We start from the raw sequence: 10,598 nt of genomic DNA, 5'->3' as shown, positions 1-10,598 counted from the left end.
TATTAGATTACTTTAAGATTCTAACATTTCATGATGGGAGATAGGTCAAAGTGGTAATGTTGAATAATTATGTGACTGCTGTTGGCCCAGCAAGGTGGATAATCTAACAAGGCTTTGGAACGGCGGGTCTGGAAAAATATCAGTTAATTCACTAAGCTTTCTTCACTACATAACAATGTAAAGATATTTCGTTACAGATCCTTGCCACCTCTCATTCCTGGCTGTTTAATCGTGTATATAAAGGACATGGAAAGTTGATAATTATATAAGTTGACATGCAAAAGGTGATGATAATTCAATAAGATTCTCTCCATTGTTCCGGATTAACGAGCATCAATTGAATCCTTGATAAACTGATGCAGAAAATGCAGAACATGTGCATTACCTCATACAAACTTTTCTGCACCATTCCCAACTGTCTTCAACTGAGTAGAACCAAATTGCAAATTATAATTCTAATGTGATACAATAGCTGTGGGGTTAAGGTGCAAGCCAGCAGATAATATGATCACGGGTTCAAACTTTTAACTATTGCACTTTCGGTGGAGGCGGAAACATATGACTGCTCGCTTCAGTCTATTCAAATGCAAACAGAATTCAATAAAATTTGTTAGTTTAGAGTCGACATGCTGACGTGGTTCGAAAGTTTACTTCGCAATCTAGTGGCTCCTAGAACGAATTCCCATGCGCAATACCGGGACCTATTAATTATCTTTTAGCGTATCCTCAGCTCGATCTAAGTCATGTGAGTATAAATGCGTTGGATGGAATGTGAGCGTACCTGGATAAGAGAATTACGCCATCCCCTCATTTGAATCTAACTCCTGGCCCCAGAATAGCTTTAAAAGAATCTTCGTTGCTAGTATTCGAAACAACATTCTACTCTGCAGCTGATCTGTGAACTATGATTTTCACTTTTCCACTGTCCCAAATCATTATTTCAGGTCTGTTGTGCTTACATTTTATTGAGGTCTTCACTGGGACATTCCACCAGTACTCCTTTTTATTATGAATGGCTACGACTTCTCCCATACTGTGGGTTCTTATTTCTTTGTCCACTGAATTATCCTTCCGGCGGATTTCATTATAGAGTGTCCTAGCTATATCATGTCTCATCGGTAGATAATACTGTGATGACAGTTTCGGACAACTGCTTATGATGTAGGTGATATCTTTGGTGTTAACTTCACAACGTTTGCATCGGTTATTAGATTTTAGTGTTTTTCCTGCATTTCTATCCCTTTTGCTCATGAACACAACACACAGCAGGGTCCAGGAATCGAACTCACCACCTCATGACTGTGAGCCCGACGTTCTAACCACTGAGCCATGCGCCTTCACTTTACCCTTTGTGTGTGTGTGTGTGTGTGTTTATGTATGTATACTTGCACGTGTGTGTGTGTATTTATGTGTGTTTGCATGCGGCGTCATTAGTACCAAGCTGTATGGATGCATGTATCTATGCATATATGTATAAGACCTCAATGAATATGAATTCGAATAATAGGAATATAATTTAATACGTTTTATGAAATAATAGTAGCATTTTTCAGTTAGTTTGAAACTAATGCCATTCTGTAGGAATTTTTGGCGTGATAATTAAAGTCAATGCGTCTCATATGCTGCAACGACTCATCACTTTGTTCTTTACTGTCGTCGTCGTGCAATAATGTGTCATGTATTTTCAATAAAGATATTGTTTGGGTTTATATATATCGTGTTCCATAATTACGAAAAATAAGAAAATACTTGTGTCGCGAATATTTCAGTTGCATCAAGCAAGAGAATTTATAAAAGCAATTCGAGATTTGGCTACGATCTTGGTTAGCATGAATCGACCCTACAAAATATAACTGGAATAAAAGTAAGAAAATTACAGCCGATTTTTTGCAGTTTGCAATCATCTACAAGCAGTAGAAGCATTACCATGATAGAAATGCAGCGTCTTTTTACTGTATAGATTTAGGATTTTGATAAAAATTGTATTTTTCTTTGCAAAGCTATGATTTAAGCAAAAGCTTTGAGGGTATTATTTATAGCCAGGAAAAATAATGGTAATCGCACCAGAATTGAAAAGACATTCGATGTAAATGATTGCTCGTTTGAACGATTTAAGAATAGAATAGAATTAATGTAAAAATTTGTAGAGAGTCATCCAGTACTGATAAAGTTGAAGCTCAATGCACTGCCTTTTTGCTGGGAAGAAAATGATTGAAGAAAACAAATATACTCAAAACAAATATGTAATAAGAATGAAACCGGATTATTTTGGAAAAGAATGGCTTCGAGAAGTCGCATATTTTTAAAACGAACAATCTCAACCAAGTTTCCAGCGTTGTAAGGATCGTTTGGCACATTTTATTTGAAGAAAGGTGAGGTAAAGATTTTTAGTTAAAACCGTTGGTTGTGTATCATTCAGTAAATCTCCCGAGTTTTCGCAGAAAACCTACGTTGTGCTTACATCTGACAAATACACAAACATTAGATGCAACCTCGACACCACATTGTTAAATGGATTTTGAATAAGATATTCTATGCAAATATCACGACAGCAGGTCTTTTTTTTTTATTTTCATGCCTCTGATGCCAGTGTACGCTCCTTTTATGCACAGTATCTCGTGCTCTAAATAATACACGGGATTGATGATATCTAAAAGAGAGATTTGGCTTTACAAAATGTGTATGAGAGCAATGACAAATTTATTCGACAAATATCTTTCGTACGCCTCTCTAAGTGTCCATTTGCATGATACATGCCATGTGTGAACATATCTTCTTAATAACCAGGATACAATCAAATGCAATGAAGGACGTCGGTTTTCAGAAAAGTTATTGTATAACATGCATTTGCCGCTAATCGCTGTAACGCTCTTCACTTCACAACCTGTATACTTAGGCATTTAGTAAACATGAGTAATGACGTTAATTATGAATGTAATTTTTGGCGAAAATAATTTAAATAACGAAAACATCACACCGGATATTCTTTCTACAGCAGTTTTATGAGAGAAAGACAGAGAAATAGAAAGGGGAGAGAGAAGGAAGAAAAAGAGAAAGGAAATCGCAAAAATAGTTTGTGTATGATACTCCTTTACTTTTTTGTTGGCTTGGTTTCAGTCACTAGATTCTAGCCATACTGGAGCAGCGTTTTCAAGTGTTTCTGTTAATTATATCGATCCTACTTTTATTTTCGTCTGGTATTGGATCAATCATTGTGTGTTCACTGGCTGAGTTTACTTTTAGATGTAAAGGAAAGCACCGCAATGACTGCTTTGCATTGGTATACACTAATACTGTACACGCATATTGAATCATTCATGTAATTATTAAAACGTCAGAATTACACTTAATAAAACAAAATCAAATATTTAACATCGCACATTCTTTACATGTACGTAGAACATTTATTAAGTCAATGATGTTTTTATAAATATACAAAACACTCATTACTGTATATCACCATCGTCATTATAATTTTCTGCCTTCAATATTTCCATTTGCCTGCGTTGGATAGGATATACAACGCAGCATTCTGCTAGTCGTAGTGTTCCCTTGTCATCTCTTGTACCATTCAAAATCCTATAACTATCTCTCATCATCTTTGCATATGTCTTCTGTAGTCTTTCAGTTTCACTGTTTTCTTCCGCATCGGTCATCTGGCATTTATTTACTTATCTATCATTAAAGGTAAGATAATTCAAGAATTAATTAATCTCTGGTGAACATAATTTCTTGTGAAAATCCAGAGCTAATGCAAGGGAGATAACAATTAAGATATTCTTATAAATTACTTCTTGTGATCTGTGTATTTATTTCGATATCCCGTTGAGTCTCGTGTAATCTCGAGTATCCTCATCCAGAAAGGAAACGAGTGCCAACACTTCCTTGTGGTCATGGGTCCTGGAACATGGGGGTGAAAGTAGTGTAGAAGCACCTCCAAAAATTTTTGTGGGTGCAAAATAAAAATTTGCACGTCTATTTATTTTTCTCTTGTTTAGAGAATTGCGTCAAAGGTGATATGTAAAAAAGCTACTTGAAATTAAGTTTATTTTCAAATAACGAAGAACAAGATTAAATAACACACAAAAAAAAAAGCAATAAGACTTTGTAAAAATGTTTCGGACCTGGATTTGTACAACCTAAGCAAATTTCATTCCCGAGCAAATGTTTGTGGTAAGCTTGAAGAATCTTTTCGCGTGAAACCATTGGTTGCCTTGTTAATACACAAATAAAGTGTGTGTGTGTGTGTATATATATATATATATATATATATATATATACATACATACATAATATAGGCATATTCTTTCATTTGTTTCAGTCGTTTGACTGCAGCCATGCTGGAGCACCACCTCCTAGTCGAACAAATCGACCCCAGAACTTATTTTTTGTAAGCCTAGTACTTATTCTATCAGTCCCTTTTGCTGAACCACTAAGTCACGGGCACGTAGACACGCCAACATCGGTTGTCAAGCGATGGTTCGGGGACAAATTCAGACACACAAGCATATTCACATATATATATATATATATATATATATATATATATATATACACTACGAGCTTCTTTCAGTTTCCGTCTACCACTTACAAAGCTTTGATCGGTCCGAGGCTATAGCAGAAGACATTTGCCCAAGGTGTCACGCAGTGGGACTGAAACCGGAGCCATGTGGTTGGTAGGCAAGCTACTTACAACACAGCTACATCTTATATACATACAAACATACAATTAGTGTTTGCTATTTTCATATGCTAAATTCTACTTATGCAATATAGCTAAACTTGCAGTTATAGAGAAAGCAGCAGCACAAGGTTGAGAATCGAAATTCTTAACCACACAGTCATGCTAGAGCTTGCAATAAGTTAGCTGCCTTCAACCAGATATTTTGAGAAAATGATTACTAAGATATATCTTTCGATATCTCCCTAAAGCTGAAACTTAATTTATTCTGTAAGCCTATAATTGACTAAACAAACACAAAATATAATGATGAAAACCCACAAAAATAAAGACTAAAAACAAATAGCAAACAGCCGAACAGATAAAATCAGGAAACAAATATGATAAGAAGGAAAGAAAACGAAAAATACCCCTTCTCACACACCATAAGCAACCACAACAACAATAAAATCAAATATATGAAGAAAATTAATATAAATGGAAAATAAATAAATATTGAAATGAAGGAAAAATAAATGTAAATTTGCAAAGAAAATTTTATCAAAAAAATACCTTTAGGGTGATCATTAAAAATTAACCTAGTTTTCATTTGACCTTCAAAGGTTCATGAAATCTGCAAACAAAAAATAAATGTCAATCAATTAAAGATATGAGAAAATCAAATATATTGAATGAAATCAACAGCTACAACAACAGTAACAACAACGATACTTTCATAGTGAACAGATGAGGTGGGGACATTATAGGGAAATTATAAAAATGGTGGGGTTTACAAAGAATCAAGTACCAGAAAAAATATTGTATAGAAAAACAATAATCAGCAGCAAGGAAATAATGGTTTCAAATGTTGGCACTAGGCCAGCAATTGTAAGGGAGTGGTTAAGCCGATTACATCAATCCCTTATTCAGCTGTACTTATTTTATCGACAGTGAAAGCATGAAAAAAGTCGCCCTTGGTGGAATTTGAACTCAGGCCGTAAAGATGGATGAAATGGCATTTTGTCTAGCGTGCTAACGATTCTTTTCTACTCCAGGCACAAGGCCCGAAATTTTGGGGGAGGGGGCCAGTCGATTAGATCGACTCCAGTACGTAACTGTTACCTAATCTATCGAACCCCGAAAGGATGAAAGGCAAAGTCGACCTCGGCTGATATTGAACTCAGAACGTAAAGACAGACAAAATACCGCTAACTATTTCACCCGGCGCGTTAACGATTCTGTCAGCTTGCTGTCTTAAGGACAAGAAATAATAAAAATGCTGTTACTATTATTAACAAATTAGTTATAAGACAAGCAAATTTGTAGGGACGACTTGAGTGGTACTTTGTCTTTTCACCCTGAAGGAAAGAAAACCACCGTTGGGATTCGATCTCAGAACTTTAAGAGCAGTAGCTGAATACTGCAAAACAGTTATTAGCTACAGTTTTAATATTTAGCTTTGTTTAGTTTAAATCTACATCTTGTGGATGGTCTGGGATGCAACATCAGTGATGCTTCTACTGTCTCAAACGGTTTCAAGTCTTTCAACATCAGACTCCCTCACCCAGTTGACTCAGCCGGGGTTAATCCAATACCAGTTTGTATCCCAATAGCAACAACCCACAGGTATTCTCTCTTTATCTAAAGCCACCTAGCAAGCTTCTCTGTAGCTTTAGCAATGTAATTAATAAACCTCCTTTTGCTGCAGCGGTGACTCCAAGCCAAGTCAAAGCTCTGCAGAATGAATGCCCAAAAGACTTTGGCAACCCACTTCAATTTCCTCACAACGAGGCCTGTTAGCTTTGCCTTCTGCACTGTTTTACAGTTCCTTGCTTTTGGCAAGCTTCCTCTCAGTGCACAGTTAATTGCCATAAGAATACATATAGAGAGAGAAAGAGAAAGGGGACATAGAAAAAGACAGAGTTACACATATAAGTGTTATTAAATATTCACAATGAACTCTTAATTTGTACTATTGGTGAGAACAGTAGTTGTGTATATACCACAAGACCTGGACTCACGTTTTGCCCCTAGGGTGCACTTGGAACTTGAAATGTAAATTAAATTGCCATTAACCATGACCAGTCGGTTTACTTCAAAATAAAGCAGCATCCCGAAATTGCTAGATATACACGATAGTATGAAACTGCGTGATTGTAACCCATCCAAAGTGGATGTGATTAATAACACTCTTAAACGAAGTGCTTGAAGAACTGAGAATTTTCGTCATGAAACCATACTGAAAGAAGACCACTCATAGAGCGCTAACCTCCGTCAAGGCAACACCAACGTCCTCTCGACGATTAGCTGGAGATGATTTTTAAAATGAGAATATCTTAAATAAACTCGTCTGCCCTCACAAATGAGAATATCAAAAATGAACCCGACCGCTCACAAAAATTAAGTAAAAATACCGGAAAAATAATCCAGAATCCTTGTTCAGTACTTGATCCATCCCAATTGTAGTCATGGAATGTGAAGGTGGGTGTGCGAACCATGTTTGTAATGCAGTGTGTGTCGTCTGCCGTGGGAACAAGGACAGTTTTCTTCATGAAGGCCTTTTTTTTTACTCTATCCACTGATATAGTGTCTTTACGACCATTAAGGTTCATAGTGAAACGTTTATCCGTGCGTAAAAGAAAATGGAAAGGATCTGCTACGATGTTGTTAACGGAGGTTTAACAACACCATTGCGCACAAGAACATGAGTCCAAGAAGTAAAGTTTCCTTCAAGGCAGATCTAGAAATACAATTGTCAAGTAGGTAAGAGGTTTTAAACAGGAGTGATATATTCAAAATTGGTAAAACTAAAAATTGTCGAGGATAAATTAAATTTGTTATTGTTCCTAAATATTTTAGTGTTATTTAATTTCTGAACGGTTTCGCTGCCGTTTGTTTATGTAGTTTGATTTCTTTGTCCATCAGTTTCTACTAAGATAAAGACGCGAGTAAAATTAATAATAAAGAAACGAAAATAAAACTTTGGAAACAGCAACGCCACCATAGCTTACGTGAAAACCTTCAGAGAAAGACTTGAAAGTCCGTATGATCGTAATACTTCATGTAAAGTAAAGTAAATATAACAAATAATCCAGAATCCTTGTACAGAACACGATCGATCCCAAAATCTAATCAGTTCGTGTCGGTCAAGAAGCCAAACATCCCTGAAAGTTTCATCGAATCCATCTAGTGGTTCTCGAGATATCTTGTCTACGGACAAACAAACAAACAAACACGACCGATTCAATGCACATTTGAAGTTATTATATTCTTGGTCAAGTTGGGGACCACATTTTACTTATGTGTTCTCATTTCAATATGGCTTCTACAGCTTCTGGCCCTTCCTATCACCAAACACTCTACGAAATATTTGGCAATAAGAGAGGTCTTAGTTGTTATGATCCCAGCACTAAAAGCGTTACCTTCTTCCAGCCAGAGTAATGATTACACACACACGCAAACACACATTCATATATCGTATATACACATATGCAAGGCGGCGAATTGGCAGAAACGTTAGCACGCCGGTCGAACGGCTTAGCGGTATAACGGCTCTGTGAATTATTCTGAATACTGTTGTGTTACTTTGTGAAAACTGTCTCGGTGAATAATTGTGATTTTTGTGGAATTATTACGATTGCATTTCACGTGAGCTGCTGCATTTTTCCCAGCTATGGGAAGTGGTAGTGTCTCCAGTATGGAGAGCTACGCCAAGGCCACTGCGGTGAGGAAGCCAGTGCCGCTGGAAACCAAGTTAATCAAGTTGGATATGGAGGAAGTGACCAGAAGCAGGAAGTTGATAGAAGTTGAGGGAGCCTCGTACAAATTGTGTCCCTCAAAAGAGACTAAACAAAATAAGATTCTGAGGACAGTAGTGTATCGTACACAGGCTGTCGAAACCGGTAAAATTGAAATGGTGACGGAAGAAGAAATCGAGGAGTGCCTGGGTGAAATTGTCAATGAAGCCATGTACATCAACAGAGGGAGAAAGTTCGGTACGGTTGAGGTGAGGTTCGCCACTGTAGAAGAGGCAACCAAGCATGCAACCAACATATTAAGAAGTGAGAAAATAGCATTGCTACCAAGCTATAGAGGAAGAAATGTAAAAATACGAATTCCCAGAGTTACACCAGATACTAAACCAGAGTGGTTGGTTGCAACAGTGCTGGCTGCAACCAAGGAGGAGCCGGAATTGGGACCAGTGGCGAAAACAAAAGTGTGCAAATGGTGGGGATTTGGACTCGAAATGTGGCTTTTTGCCACATTCGAGGACATAGAAAGAATTCCCTACCAGATAGAAGTGGAGGACGAAAAAACGTTAAATGTCGTAGTCGAGAGAAGAAAACCAAATTGTTACATATGCGGGGAAAGAGGTCATATGAAGACCAAATGCCGCCTACATGAGTTCACACAGCCACAGCAAGAGAAAGCACAAGCAGAGGACCACACTGAGGAAATGAAAGAGAGACAGAAGTGTGAAACAGAAAACAAAGGAGAAGAATGAAAATGGAGCTACTAACTATAAAAAAACGAAAGAAAAATAAGTCAAAGGAACGGTCAACAGAAAACATAAAAGAGATAGAAAAGCCAGAAACTAATAATGTACAAGAAGAGGAGGAGAGAACGGAGAAAGATGTCAAATACAAGTGGCTTTTGATAAAGTACGAGAATTGCGAGCAGATGGAGAGAAAAGTCGAGAGGTTGGAGGAAACAATAAGAGTCAAGATGCTAGAGAAATGTGCTGAGAAATGCATTTTGATACAAGAGGAAAACTACTGGGAGTAGATAAAAGAACTTGGTGAAAATATAATAACAAAACGGTTATGGTTTGTGGAGACACCACCCCTTAGAACTGATTATTTGCAGTTGATAAGGACGGAAGTAACAATGATTAATAGAAGAAAGGTAACGCGAGTGTTTGAATTTTTTGTATTACAAAACCGTTAAAATGATTACATGACGTTGAACGTAAAAGTGAAAAACTAGATAAATGTAACCACCCGACTTCGTGGGTGGAGTGGACATTGCGCCTCATTTTTTCATCCTTGCATATTATCATTTTATTTTAATTACCCCGATTTTATGTTTGTTGCGTTTTGCACTGTCTTTATGTTTGGTAATGTCTTAAAAATTATTTGCAAAGCCCTTTATGGGTAATAAAGAAATCGGTATTTCGCTCGTCGCTACGTTCTGAGTTCAAATTTCGCCGAGGTCGACTTAGCCTTTTATCCTTTCGAGGTCGATAAATTAAGTACCATTTATGCACTGGGATCGATGTAATCGACTTAATCCCTTTGTCTGGCCTTGTTTGTCCCCTCTACGTTTAGCCCCTTGTGGGCAATAAACAACTAAGAAATGTTAGCATGCCAGGCGAAATGCTTATCGGTATTTCGTCTGTCTTTACGTCCTGGGTTCAAATTCCGCTAAGGTCGACTTTGCCTTTCATCCTTTCGGGGTCAATAAATTAAGTACTAGTCGCGTATTGGGGTCGATCTAATCGACTGCCCCCTCCCCCCACCAAAACACATTACGGGTCTTGTGCCTACGGTAGAAAAGTATATTCAATACATAGTAAGGTGGCGAACTGGCAGAAACGTTAGCGCGCTGGACGACATGAATAGCGGTATTTCGTCTGCCGTTACGTTCTGAGTTCAAATTCCGCTAAGGTCGACTTTTACCTTTCATCTTTTTGTCGATAAATTAAGTACCAGTTGCTTACAGGAGTCTATTTAATCGACTGCCACCCCACAAAAAAAAAAGAAAAAAATTCGGGCTTTTTGCCTAGAGTAGAAAAAATATTTTTTAGGCGGTGAGCTGGCAGAAACGTTAACGCGCCGGGCGAAATGCTTAGTGGTATTTCGTCTACCTTTACATTCTGAGTTCAAATTTCGCGTAGGTCGACTCTTGCCTTTCATCCTTTTGGGGTCGATAAATTAAG

At 37.4% G+C, this 10,598-nt stretch overlaps 1 long non-coding RNA gene across 1 annotated transcript in view; it reads right to left on the bottom strand.

Annotated features, from left to right (window-relative positions):
- Nucleotides 1–3,381: 3,381 nt before the first annotated feature.
- Nucleotides 3,382–10,598, bottom strand: part of LOC128248572 (uncharacterized) — a 102,218-nt gene continuing 95,001 nt past the window's right edge. Inside the window, exons 2-3 of the long non-coding RNA XR_008264750.1 lie at nucleotides 5,234–5,294; nucleotides 3,382–3,675 (exon numbers count right to left, since the gene is read on the bottom strand). This is a non-coding gene — a long non-coding RNA (uncharacterized LOC128248572). The remainder of the gene's footprint in view (nucleotides 3,676–5,233; nucleotides 5,295–10,598) is intronic.

The sequence above is a fragment of the Octopus bimaculoides genome, chromosome 8 (genome assembly GCF_001194135.2).
Source record: "Octopus bimaculoides isolate UCB-OBI-ISO-001 chromosome 8, ASM119413v2, whole genome shotgun sequence".
Taxonomy (NCBI): Eukaryota; Metazoa; Mollusca; class Cephalopoda; order Octopoda; family Octopodidae; genus Octopus; species Octopus bimaculoides.
This window is presented reverse-complemented; position numbering and strand designations above follow the sequence as displayed.